The sequence below is a fragment of the Ammospiza caudacuta genome, chromosome 6 (assembly GCF_027887145.1).
Source record: "Ammospiza caudacuta isolate bAmmCau1 chromosome 6, bAmmCau1.pri, whole genome shotgun sequence".
NCBI classification, from domain to species: Eukaryota; Metazoa; Chordata; class Aves; order Passeriformes; family Passerellidae; genus Ammospiza; species Ammospiza caudacuta.
The window spans coordinates 21,878,306-21,893,247 of record NC_080598.1 but is presented as its reverse complement, the minus strand read 5'-3'; positions in this window follow the sequence as shown (position 1 = coordinate 21,893,247).

Below are 14,942 nucleotides of genomic sequence, written 5' to 3'. Positions count from 1 at the left end.
TCCTGAAACACTTTTCTTCTTATTTAAATGGGCCATCACTGCTAAATGCTCAGAGATGCACAAGGAATGCACAAAGCAAGAAATGGTGTCATGCAAGCACATGTTTTGTTCTCCCTTTAAAACATACTACTATTAAAGATAGAAAACACATATCATAGTTTAGCTCCAGACCATTCAGAGATGGGTGAAAAATTCATTCAGAAATTCAGGAATAAGTTCATGTACAAGAGGGGAGAACAAATGCTGTTGCTGAAGGGAATAAAAAAAGGGAGGGGGATCTTAGATATAAAACATAATATTCCTCAGGCTATTATGTTACCCACTTGTGTTAACATCCAATATTTCTTCTTTTAAATTGCAAATTGTATGCCCTGTATTTTAAGGCACCAAATTATACTGCCATACTGAGGATTATTTAAACAATCCCAGTAAGTAGGTCAGTCAGTAATTTACTCTTGGTTTATTAGAGGGTGCTAAAAGAAAAGAGCAACACCGTTATTTGTTAAATGAACAGCTGGACCCAAATTGTTGGGGGAGAAAAAGGCATTAGTTGAGGAAGTGTTTTGCTAAGATTTCTAGCATAATGAAAAGTATGGCAAAACCTTTGTTTACCACAAAAAATGTGTGTAGGGAGCAAACACAATTAGAGCAACCTCCTTTGCACAGCAGGTTGGATTAAGCATCAGGAGGAACAAAGCAAAGAAGAGTTCTGATGACCCAGGGGACCAAGATGGGGGATGTGTTTGGTCTTGTGCAGCCTCATTAGACCAGGTTTTCCACAACCAGAGTGGAAAGACTCTAGAAGCTGCTACTGAGTGAAAAAAGGTGAAAAATAACTCAGTCAAATTTCTTTAGAATCACAAGCAAGAATTATTCAGGTATGACTTTGACATACACAAAGGCAAAAAATTATTAAATTGTGCTTATGAAACCAGAACAGCCTTCTGGCACCAAACCTCAGATATTTACTTGGTAACTAATCTCTAATTTCCCAGTGTTCCCACTGGAAATTCTCTCCAGTACTGTAATGCATCAAATGAATTCTAAAGAGAAGGTATTGATTTTGATGTGTGACTGTAGGTAAATATATAAAGCTAGAATAAAGCTATTAAAAGCCACTAGCTGAATGACATAGAAGGGGTGAAAAGGGCAAAAATTTGGTCTTAAGGCTGATAGAACAAGGCTTTGACACTCATTCTTCCTTCTGAAAGCAGCATCAGCAACTCCTCCATGTGAATACTGTGTGGTGAGGGATTTTCATGGCTTTGGATAGAGATAGTGGTGATGTCCTGCCTGTGCATCATCATCCTCACCACCACCCAGAATGGGCAATTGTGTGCACTAATAAGTAGCATTCATAACAGAGGTAAATGGTAATTTTTTTTTGGCTCAGTTATTTCACATCAGTATAACTGTGCCTGGGCTGTGGTAATAAACCAAAAGTTTTGCTGATGTTGGCCTCAAGAGCTTCCTTGAATGCTAGCTCTCAATTGCAGTTTGTCTTTTCCTTTGCTTAGAAACCTTGCTCCATAAAAACAAGTTTTATTCATGAACCTAGCTCTAGCTGGCCTTCCTCAGTACAAGAGACTGATTTCAAAAGTTCAGCTCCCTTTCCCTCCCTCACAAAGAAATTTCTTTTCATAAGCTCTGAAGCAAAAACATAATTAAATTTCCAAATCACTGCTACAGGATTTTATGGGAGGCTTAACTTTCCAGAAGAGTCTGCAATAAATCAGAAAGGCTTTATTAAGAGCTAATTTAAAATATCCTGGTAATTTTTTTGCCCTTACAGAAACATAGAGATCAAGTAAGATCATTACCTTGTTCCGCTATAGAAAAGAAGTCATTTGGGGCAGTGAGCAAGAAATGGGTAGTCAGAAGGTCAGTACTGGGACAATCCCTGGTCTCTATTTAGTTCTCAGTTTTCTAAGTTCATAGCCTGTGGAGGGTAACAGGATCTCCCTATTAAATACTGGAGAATGTTAAGCAGTTACAGAATACAATTTTTGAACTTATTACAAGAAGCAGCTTTCCACAGAAGTCCAAGTCCCCACTGTTCAGAGCACCGGGAAACTTTGGACAAATGCATACACACAGGCATCTGCATTTTTAAGGGCTCAGGAAAACAAGTATAGACACAAAATATGAACTGAAAGTCAATAAATTAGGGTACCAGCCTGATGGGGAAAAAAACATTTCATCAGAAATTCATTATGAAGGAAAACCCTAGATTCTTCTCTGGCACCTGTCTTGCGGCTGAAGAGTTCATTAGCCCAGATACCTCAGACAGTCTTGTAAGCAGCAGTATCAGTTCCTCTTCTCCAGGTAACCAGGAATCAATCCATTTAGGACATCATGCATCACATTTCATCTGGCAATCCAGAAGCCAGCAAAAATTGCACAGCACAAAGAGTTGTTTCCTGAAGAAAACACTCTGCCTACTGACTCTTGAAGCTCATGGCTAATCCTGAGGCACAAGCAGTGTGAAGAGCACAGAGTTCATGTGGAATCCTTCAGGTGGCACAAGCATGGACTGCTGTTTTCTCCAAATTCCAAACCTACATTCATTCCTGACACCTGTGGTGACCTGATGTGTGTCCAGCCCCCATGTCCTGTCAGCAGGATAATGACTAAACAAACCCGAACAAGAAATTCAACACGTTGCAGATGGCATGGCCTGCATGGTCTCACTGTTACCTTGAAATGGCTGTAGCACTGCAGAGAGGCTGACAGAAAAACTGACAATTCTCCATTCACTTTGAGGTGAGGAGGATGACAGAGTCAAAACAGGTAAGCCAAGCTTACCAGTGTCTTTTGCCATTACAGAACATGTGTGTCCCTCCCACAATGTCTAAGCATGTCAGTATTTCCAGAGTCAAGGGAATCAGAGAGAGATGACCCAAAAGGATCAAATGTTGACCACAGGAAGCCACAAAACTCATGCAGTCACCCAAGTTTGTACAGGGTACACAAACTATCCAGGCTCCAGAGAGTCAGAGGAGTCAGGCATCATGAGTGATGAATCACCTTTTTCACAATTCTCTCCTAAAATAGGAGGACTAACAGCAGACTCATAAATAAGACTGCAAACAGCAGGAGAGCAAACAAGGATCCAGTAATCCCTTGTCTGAAAGCAAGCTTTACTCTGTGCTGCCCTGGCCCCCACAAAAATGGCCATGTCAGTCTGTCCTGTCTATACCTACCATCTCACCACAAGAGGTTACAGAGGCACAGTGCATTAACAGACTTCCTCAGCAAAATTACACTTCAAAAATATTTTACTTGAAAAGAAACTGAAAATTCACATAAAAATTAGATCATCTGGCCCACTAGATAAGAAAAAACAATCCACAACAAGAAGATGAACAGCTAGACTAAGGCAGCAGGATTTTGCAAGATGCCTGTTCTATAATGTCTGGATGATATAATGAATCAATAGATTACTGGCTTATGACCTGTGGAGTTTCCCCTCCCTTGCAGAGCAGAGAGGAATATGGGCTAGCACATGCTCCAGCAGAACAACTCAGTAATACAGCACTTAGGCATTAGCTACAAAATGCTGATGAAAAATACACCAAAAGTAGAGCTCCTCCTGGAAATTCCACTTACTAGTATTTTAACCAAACATATTTTTATGCCTTGAGTAAACAAACATATGAGGAAAAAATGAACAACTGAGAGAGGTTTGGAATTTTTTTTTTTCATTTTTAAAGCAACAAATAGCTGGCTTCTACACTGATGACTTCTCATTTACGAGGTGCCATTTGGTTTTTAAAAGCTTAACAGAGACTGTAAATAGACCACTGCTGCTTGTCAGATTTGTAATCTAAAATTCCATCCCCAACACAAAGCAATTGGAAGAAGAATGCAAAAAAGTGTTTGCATTTCTGTGTGACTGCAGAAGGTATGGCCCCAAATGCACACCCAGAGGTTCAGCAGCCTCATGAGGGGTGCCCACTGCCCATGCTGAGCATGGCCAGAGCAGCTCTGATGCCATGCCTGGGGGAGGGGACCTCACAGGGAAATGGCCTCATTGGGGCAAGGATGGTGAGACTGGCCAACCCTGTCCTACGACCTCTGCCTGCTGCACCTAATGGAAGGATACTGGATGAAAAGGGTAACAGCCTAGAGAGCAGGCTAATGGTTATTATGGGGTGTAACTGGACTGGCAGACTGGGGATCATACGGGATCATACACAGACTGTAGCCTCACAAAGAAGCTGAGGCAGGGTAGGATCTTGTAAGCTAGAATCCTGGAGTTTATTTCCATATTTAAAAAAAACACAACAAAATACATAATGGAAAGCATTTATCTGTTCTATGTATCTATACTTTCAGGACAAAAAAAGATAGCAGAAACCAGAAGCATACCTATATTAGATGTTAGGTGCTACTATGAAAAAGTTAAAGTAAATTTATATTATTTAACCATAATGAAAAGACCAAGACCTGTAAGGGAGCTATAATAAAGAACAAGTTCTGATTTCAGTTGTGGAGTCCTTTAAAGACATTGCTCTTACATACCAGGTCTAAGGCTTTCTTGAAGAGAGGAACACACTACCAAAAGCAAAGTTGGATAGGGAAAAGGAAGGTTATTCTTCTGTACTTCTCAGTTTCAGCACAGAAGCTGTTTCAAAGCAAAGAATAAAGTCGCTGTATTTCTTGAGGCAGCTGAGGAAAACCTTCAGGGTTTGCTGTGAAGGTGCAGTAATCTCTGCATTCAGCACAACACTGCACATGCAGCAACATCTTTGGCAGCTGGGCCTTACACACTGTACCCTTTATGCACAGGAACACAAGGCAGTCCTTAATGCTTGATCTCAAGCCTGGAATTCTGTCCATAAGACAGAGTCTATCAGACTACTTAGACATTAATAAGACATTGCTCTTACCCTTAAGGTTCCTCAGTGAAACCAGGGCCTTCCCACTGACTTCAGCTTTCCCTGAAAAATCACTGCATCCTTCAACCACCTGAAAGCAGTTCCCTGCCATCCCCCTGAATGTCACCTACAGATTTGAACCTAGCAGCCTTTTCTTGGGACTAACTATTTATTAGCTGCCAGCAAGTAGTTATTTTTCCAGAGCAGTTGGGATATGAAGAAGCTGGATTGATAAACTGGGCTCTGAGGCCGTGAGAGAGCAGCCTCTCTCTGCTCATGGCAGGAGAGGCAGATATGACCTCTCATGCTGGCAGGCATCTGTTGGGGAAGCAGCTTTCTGACATGATGGCACATCATGTTCCTCTTTGTGTGAAGAAAAAAAACCAACACTGATTAGAAAAGCCAGAGCTCCTTAAAAGAGTGTTCCCATCAATATTCAGAAGAATCAAGAAAAATTTCCCCTCTCATCAGATGTTCTCTTGCATTCAGATAATGGGAATGAGAAAGGATAGCAAAGCAGGAGAAGCAAAACTGATTTGCTTTATGTAGATGCATCTATCTGATCACTCCATCCATGTTCTCACTAACTCTGAACAGGGATACTCCCTGTTTCTCCTGGTGTGACACTGGCCAAGTTTCCCTGTTTGTCTCCACCTCTCCTCAGAGGCATCTTGGAATTCTTCAAAGAGGTGAATGGGTTTGGCATTTAGATGACTGGCCTTCAGCTACAGACTCAGCACCTGAATCACAAGAGCCAGACCTCCCTCAGTCCTGGAGCCCAGGCTGATTATTTGTCAAAGCTCCATTAAAGCAGCATTTGCACACTGGGCCCCCCTTGCTCCTGCTGGTGGAACTGTACCCTCCTAGCAAGCTGATCCAGGTCTTCAAAACCCACAGAAATTTCAAGAAAGCCAAAATTGCCAATCAGCCTTCATCTTGCAAGACCTAGCACTGCACTGCCATGACCATGGTTACTTTTGGCAGAAGGCTGAGAAGGAATGTCAGAAACTTACAGCAAATCAAAAAGAACTTTTTTTCTAGCTCATCTAGAAAGCTGGATACAAGTTAATTCTTCCTCTAAATAAATGGAAAGGAGGAGAACGTGAAAGGCTGAATTTCAGGAGGATCTTTTACTTCACTACAATGCAATTTTTAAACACTCTTAAGTCACATAGCAAACCTTTGAGGTAGACTTCATTAACTTACTGATAGGGTATAAGAAAGAAGATTAGAAGGACAAATAACAGAGGGAGACAGGAGATTAGTGAAATGTTTCACATGCAAAACTAGAACTGCATTGAGGAATCTGTCATCCTAGCCTTTCCCTCTCCTCTAATGGCACCATTTCCAGTGAAGGAGTTTGTGTTTTCATTATGCTCCCTCTGTAAACTAGTAGTGAAGTGTTACAACTAAGAAGAAAAGCAGACAGACAGCAGTCTGACCAAGGGGAAGGTGCTGTCTGCAGAAAAACAAACTCAGGAGAATAGGCAGGCATGTCTAGAACACATTACATCCCTTCTTTTCTGATTCTATCCTTCTGTCATTTAAAAGTATTGGCCCACTCACCAACTTCAGAGCTTGCAATCCTGCCTCTTGCATCTACCACTTTATGGTTTCACACAAATGCCAAAGTCATCAGGATGGAGTCTGTAAAGGAGAAAACAAAAGAAAACAAAAAAAAACCCAGAAAACAACCAAACCAAACCCTGTCAAGCCAAAAAATGCCCTTGTTGCCAAGGCAAAGCCCAATCCAGATGTGTTGGTAATTTCTCACTTCCCTGTATGAAAAAATGACTACAGATTAAATTTCCATCTCTTGCCTTCCATTCTGCTTCCAGGAATAACACAGTCTTTCCATACCTTAGAATAGAGGCATCAAGCCTCCTCCATGAACATCCATGGCAGTAACCAATTTTTTTCCATGCTTCAGTCCCAGACAAAGCTGAGAGGAGAGTGAAAAGGCTTTTTACAATAATATATTTCAATGTGCTTTACAGCCACAAGGAAGCAGGTCAATTATGACTGTTCCTGAAGTGATAATAACTGAGGCAGATTTACTGCATTGCTCTTTGGAGTCCAGCAAGACTTTCTATCATATTTAGGGAAGACATCTTATCAAAGCTGTAATTCCATTGCACTGAGATACACATACCTATCACAAGCACACTGAGGGAAAGCCTCAATAGTAAGCACAGACAAATGATCTATTTTTCTTTCACTCTGAGTAAACAAATTATTTATCACAGAGACTTTAGCAGAACTCACCATTACATGAACAAAGTAGGCAACTGGGCATTATGACCAAAATTTTGAAAAGCAGACAGTGTCCACTTTGTGATATTTTACAGCGATCTCTGATTGCCAAAAGAGCAGAGCAACAATCTCTCTCAATCAGCCTAAGCTTGGCACCTTAAATATATAATGATTTTGAAAAACCAAAGGGAAAGTCACTGAAATTCCACCTCTACAGAGTGAAATTCCCTTGGACCTTCACGAACCTCTCCTGAGGCTGATCAAGTAGTTTTAGGGCCAATGTCATGGCAAATGGTGTGACACTCCCATCTGCAAACTGTAAGGGTGATACAGCAAAGCAGGTATGATGCACTCCAGAGTTGAATCACCAGAGGAACACCAAGACTCCTGTATGTCTTTCAACATCAAATAAAACCAAAGTGGTTTTTCCCACATAACTGATAGCTGGTACTGTATCCAAATGTCTAACAAAAATTGGCTGGCTTTGAAAGAGATTTTTTCTGGCTTCCTTCCAAACTGCTCTCAAAACTACCTCCATAAGATGCAAGCCTCCAATGTAACAGACATGCAAGGAAAAAAGATGCTCAGTAGTTGCATATATTAAATCCTGAGACATTTTCCATTGTAGCAGGTGTTGATAGATCACCTGGTCCAAACTTAGCTCAGATTTTTTATTCTTTCCCAAAATACATAAATGAAGGAAAAAAGGACAGAATTTCTTTTAAACTTCTCATCCTTCCCTCCCCGAAATTAATCTCTTGCCTTCTTCCAAAATGTGTAATCAAATGGTAGAAGACATTATTCCCCTTTCTGAGCAAGTAGTGAACAAGTAGACTCCATCTTGCTGCAGAGATGCACTCATTTTTTGTCACTTTACAGAAATTCTCTAATTTTTCCTTTTTTTTTTTTCCAAGAAGAGGAAAAATTCTTGTGCCAGCCCTGGGATATGAAGCCAAAATTACAAGAACACAAATTATCCATGCTACTGCACCATTGCTGGGTAAGGCAGCCTCTCTGGAAACAATAGCTGGGGCTTGAGGTATCCACAGGGAAAAGAGAACATTGTGCTTGATTTATTGGCCTTCTCATGGGATTTACTCTTGGCAAATGGCCTGTGTGGTTTATGTCAGAAGAGATACATGATTTGCATGTGCATCCAGTGCTCACTCTGAGGTAACTCTTTCGTGCTGATGGAGCGTACCAAGAAAAAAAAAGCAAAAAACAAAACCCAACCAAAAATACACCTGAGAACCATCCTCCATAAGGAAAAGCCAAAGGCCTGACCGGCTCTGGTAAGAGAGGGAGAAAGATGAATACCCACAATATCCAACAAATCAAAAAGTGATGAGAAGAAATTACTGTTAGATTTTGTAATTAGATAACGGCAGAACAGCTTGAGTGCATGAAAATCTGCAACAAGAACATGAAACAGGCACATTTCTGGATCATTTTTGCCCTTTTTCTGCTGTTTGGAGCATTTTAGAAACAGACACTATTTTTTCCAGGTGTGTATTAGTACAAGTAATGTAGATAAATATAGATGGAGAAATAACACTTTGATCAACATATTCAGGTGGAATCAGATCAGTATCCATCAGAAATATTCCATGGTCCTGTACATTTAAAAACAAACCAACCAAACAAACAAACAAAAAAACCCCTCAAAATGAAAACAACTCCATCCAAGAAAAGAAAAGCACTCACCCAATTTTTTTACAAGAACAAAGCTTGCAAGGTGAAATCTGTGGTTTTGCTCTATCACTTGACACAAAGGTTCCTGCTGCTGTTCACTTGGCTGGAGACTGCTCAGTGACAGAACTGCACATATCATCTCTTTGGATTCAGCAGTCTCTAATGGATGAAGGAAATTCCTTCCTCCCTTCCAACAGGTGTGGTCAGGCAGCCCAAAGAGCCTGCAGAGCAGAACCGGGTTCACTACTATTTGCCATGAGAGATAGTAAGCAGTCCATTGTTTCTTCTGATGGCCACTCAGGGTTAGGTCAGCTGTAACAACTACCTCTGCTTTGTCTCTATTTTAGAGGGCTTGGGGGACTGAGAGCACCAGGAATCTTGCTGTTGTTTGGGGAAGAAATTTTCTCAGAATTTGCAGAATAATCAGGATCTGTATCCTGTATCATAACTCTTTGGGACTCTGTAGTCTTGCACTGATTTTCCTGTCTGTGCAGGGAGGAAAAGGCTGATTATGATAAAAATATACAGAATTAACAGCCTTTCTTGTTGGTTTGACAAAAGAAAATGAAAAACTCAAGCCAATATAATGAATTTCTGAGCAACAATTCCTCCCTCCAAAGCATGAAAATCACAGAGATCAATACAGCTTAAGGGAGACACTTTCTAAGCTCTCAAAGTTTTTGCATAGCAGCCTTCATTCAAACTGTATCCAAAGTGAGCAAGCAAAGCAAAGACACAGAGAGACAAGGAAAAGCAACCCCAAACAACCTAAGCTGAGTCTGAAAAAAAAAAAAAAGGGATGGATTCAGGTCCAATTCAAGAGGAAATGGAGAATACTTTTGCAACTGCCCTGAAAGTTGCAAATCATGGGCTGGCTGCGGTCCAGCTGTCACCTGCTGTATGTATAGCTCCTATGAAGCTAAAGGTGAGCCAGGACAGTAAAGCTTCCAGAGATGTGCTACTATAAAATCATAAGCAATTTTAAAAGCAATCCAGCAATCTTTATTTGAAATACTTTTTTGATGCCTTTCTGTACATTTGTATAATAGCTAAATTTGTGGGTCCCTGATGTGACTGGGCTTTGTCCATGACACTGTAAGAGCAATAAGAGGCTTACTGAAATTAGTAAATTCATAATGAACTGGAAGGACTTTGCCTCAAGGCTGTGAACAATACCTAGAGCCTGTTTTTCTTCAAGTTCCAACCTTTGTTTTCTGTACAAATACCACCTTCCTTCTACTGGTACCTCTTACACAGAGACAGGTCAGACAGACAAGGGAAGGGAAGCAGGAACAAAGCAGTATTTGCTCAATAGCAAATCAGCATTCCTTTCTGAGAACAATAACTGCAGCATTCTTCCAAGACTGGTGAAATCCAACTATCAACAAACAAAACTAATCCCAGAGAAGAGAGGAAAGAGAGAAAACCAGAAGGTTTTCACTGGGTTCTAACTGGCATCCAAACATTTGCTGGGAGTTCTCTCAAGAAATTCTGCATCTTTAGCAAATGTAATGTGCATAGTTATTTGCAAATGAATTCTGACTGTTCCTTCCTGCCATGCAATTCTTCATAATTTATTCTCATCTCCCTTTTCCTCTTCCTCTACAACTCGAATTACATTTTGGAAATGCATCCCTTGTTTGAGAAATAGGATTTAATATCACCCTAATCAGCTCCAATTTTTTGGGGAGAAGGAAAAAAGAAATTGAAATTATTATTGTTTCATTTGCTTGCATATCTTCATATATTAGAAGGGTATGATAAATCTAGGATCCAGATTCAGAAAAATTTTATTTTCACCATTTTTATGGAAGAAAGGAAGGTTTTCTCCCTGAACATGCAGAACCTCCTCCCTGTACACAAAGACTTTTGGTTTCCAGGGACCTTCTCTAGCCCTCTGTGTCCATTGCCTTCTTTCTAAACTGCAAAATCCAGTTATTATTAGAGATAGTGGTTACAGTGAAACTCCTCAACCCTCTCCCAGCTTTTTGTGCTGGACACAGCCCAATGTGCACAGAGGCTGTGACTACAACACTGACAGAGGTTCCTATACCTGAACATAATGACATTGTTTATATTTGATGGTGGGGGGAAACAAAACCAAAAACAGGACTTATGTAAACCTTTACAGATTAGCTGATCTCAAAAATAAAGAAAAGGGATGCTGTTGATATGCAGCAGTGGAGAAAATCTGCCTTTAATCATGGGCAGGCATCTGAGCTTTTATTGTCAGCATTTCTTCACCGTGCCCCCGTACTGGAGTCACAGAAGAGATCCCCAGAAGCATCAAGAAATTCAAATCTACACATTTTAGAAATAAAAATCTGCAGACCCTAAGTGAATACAAGGATGTAATTCAGCCTAGGAATTCTGCAGCTGTTAATAAATCACTCAAGCTGCACTCTGGCAGCTTATGACATCAGCAGATCCCCTCAAGTGAATTACAGCCATTAATTTACACAGAGGAGGCCATCTATCATCTATTATTGACCATCTGCTACTAAGAATACGTACATTTTTGATAAATTAATAAGACTTTGGCGGGAAACATCTTTTATTTTCTTCCTGACTAGAGTCACTTGTGAAATACACCTTTGGGTTTGTGACTGTCAGTCAAAACCAACTTGTGGCATCAGCCAGAGATGGTCACACCTTGATGGCCTGGGCCCACCTGCAGCACCTCAGGTAAGGCTCAGTGGCTGGTGCTTAACATTCTGCTCCTGCACAGAGGGAAGGGACCAATCCTCTCACAGCTCCCACAGCAAGGTATTTACTCACCCAGCACACAAAGGAAACAAATTCTCAGTGTGACCATGCCAACAGAAGAGTGTTGTTTGCAATGTGAAACCTGTTACCTCTTTGCACATCATTTCCTCCCAGTAGTGAAAGTGATGGCTACAGAGCAACTCCTTGCCCTGCACAGAATATAGAAAAACCACCACAGATGAAAGATCAGGCTCATTAAATCTGATTATATCCTTTGGCTCCTTCCTTGGAACACTCTCTGCTTCTGCACACTTCACCTCTACTTGGTGATAGTGTTGGGCTCCTAAGACTGTCAGAACTCATGGTAAGGATTTGGGCACAGTGTTTCCAGTTTAGAATTCCAACACAAGTTTTACATTAGACATAGCACAAGTCATAGTGTGCTCTAAAACTTTTATGGCATGAGGGTGCCTCAGAGCCTGGCAGGCGTGCTAAAGAGCCAGAACATACATGACAACTCAGCTCTGACACTGGCACAGGAACACTCCCAGATGTCTGTGTCACAGCTGCTGATGCTGGGGCTCTGTAAAAGCACTGCACAATAAAAATCAGAAATAAAACCCCAACGCCTGCATGGCAGAGCAGAACTGTCAAGCAGGTGATGGACTTTTCAGTCATGGTTGTATGTTTGCAGTTCTCTAAATCACCCACTGCCACAGCCCGTGAATCAGGTTTGCAAATAAAGCCAGAGTGGGCACACAGGCACAGAACACCATTTGCTCAGCTAGAGCTGTATCTTCTTCAGCTTAAGCTGGATTTGGCTTCATGTCAATGGCAAGCTTTTGTTGCAGGGGTGGTTTGGAAGAGGGAGGCTCAGGGCTGCATTCTGACCCTGCAGCCATGGGCAGAGGTCTGGCCCACACAAAGCCCCAGAGATCACAGTGCAGCAGCAGCTTCTACATGCAACTCAAGTCTAAAGTTCACCTTTTCCTTCTTAAAAGATATGGCTTGTACAAAGCCACTCATCACATTAATATTTTACTAACTACAAATTTCCAGTAAAGACTGGATGACCAAAAATGTTTATGATATTAGAGCTGTGCTGTCATAGCATATATGGGATGCTGAAAAGGTAAAAACTATTCCCAAAGTGGGAACACCTAGAAAATCTGCAAAAACTAGATTTTTTTATAACTAACAATTTAGGAAGATTATTTTGGGAATTTAAAAGTACTGATTCTTTCCAATGCACACTGAAACATATGTGGGTCTTGGTAGATGCTGAAAATCTCTTGGTCTAATAGTACCAGAAAAAAAAATCTCAGAAGTCACAAAATCAACACAGAGCTCTTTAGTAACATGTGACTGAAATTTTTACACCTTTAAGGATTGATTCCATCATTCCTATCATTTGATAACTAAGTAGAAACAACAGAGGTTTATTACCTGAGATTTTTTCATGTTCTAATGAGGGTCTAGGCTGATGTGGTAACATTAACTTAGAAAGCAAGACTAATGTTGAAACTAACCTAAACAGTTTCTAAACTGAAGTCTGAACATACTACACAAAATGTAATAAATTACCCAAATCACATTTAGTGGGAGATACTTGCCAAGTATCTGCTGGTTTCCAAAAAAAATAAAAACAAAACACCCAAACAACACAAAAAAAAAAAAAACAACAACAAAAAAAACCCACAAAAACCCCCAAACAAACAAAACCCAACAACAAAAAACCAAAAGGCACATTTAACATAGTAAACTTATTCTTGAAGAATCCTGTCATAATTGGACCATGATTTGAACACCCAGCTTTCTTATTTTCAAAGACAGTATTTTGTTCTATTGAATCAAAGGCCTACAATGCAAAAACACTACAATGCAGAAGAAATAACAAACTGTAATTGAACTGGAAATAATGATTATTTTTTTGTTAAACTGTTGTCATTGTTACCAGAAGAAATAAGTCTCAGATAAAATAATTCTGGGGGGAAAAAAAATTGCCCTTTCAGATGTAGCCAGAGCTTTGTCACCAGATCACCTGCTGGAAAGGATGTAAATAGGGGGGGTTTTGTGTGCTGCTTTCAACCAGGATTCACCAGCCATTGCCAGAGCTATGGAAAACTCTTGTTGCCATGAAGACTGAAGCCAGTGTCTTCCAATTTAGCAATGTCCAACCTTCCAAGAGGACTGTAGCCATTCCCATAAACCTGCAGAGCAAGCAGGCGCACTACAAAGCAATATATACACGTTGTTACTAATATTATCGCAGTGCTACTGCTTGCAATGCTGCTGACAGCCCATTCTGGTTTGAATTAAATATTTTAGATGTTTAGAATTCACCTGTAAAAGTCTATGTTAACCTGGTTTAGCAACTGGGCAGGCAAAATCTCAGCTTCAGAGGCAATTTCTTGTTATCAAATTAGAGTAAAATCAATTTGCCTAGCAATTTGGCTTGTTGAGACACATGGCATTTCCAAATATCATCTCACTGGTATTATTAAAGCAAAATTAAACAAAGTCACACGCAAAATTATGTTCAATTGAAAACCTTTAGCATCCTAGTATGCATAAAGCTGAGAATTTGGTATTCTGGGTGGGTAGCTGTTGACAGGATAGGTGTTACATGGAAAAGCTTTCCTCTTCCACAGACGTTTCTGGTTAGAAACGAGTGCAAACAATATAAAAGCTTTGGGAAACTTATAAAAATAAAGCTCCTATTCGAGAATACTTTGTACTGCCCAGGCTTATTGTACAAGAAAATACAGAACACGCAGCATGAGACATCACGCACATCAGAGAATTCCTGAACTTCCAGCAGGAAAACGCTGGCCTCCGAGCTTTTGCAAGCCCTGCCACTGTGGTACCGCTCACCAGCTACTGCACTAACAAGCTTTTTTTGCCTACAAGCGCTGTAATCCTGCCCGTTCCTGCCCTCGGGCGTATAGCAGCCGTCCCTCCCCGCCCCGCTATCGCGACAGGGCGCGACAGTGGCGCCGCCGCCTTTGTTCGGGCGCGGGGGGCAGGGCCGGGCCCCGCCACCGGGGGGCGCTCCCGCCGCCACCGCTCCGTGCGGGCCGCGGCCACCGCCCGCCGCCGCTGCCTTCGGCGCTGCCCCGCGGAGGGGAGGGGAGGGGAAGGGAGGGAGGGAGGTGCCGTCCCAGCCCCTCCAGCCCACGGGGGCCATTTTTAAATGCCTCTGTCAGGCAACGGAGCGGGGGGGAAGCAGGTGCCGGAAGAGCTGAGTTTGCGGTCCCACTCCCCTCTCACGCGGGGTAGGGCGAACTGTCCCCTCCCAAACCCCCCGGGGCCAGCACGGCAAGGAACTCGTGAGGCGCCACAAGAAACGCATCCCGGCTCCGTCCCGGTGCGCACCCCGCGGCGGGGAGTCCCCCGCGTTTAAAGGCCAGC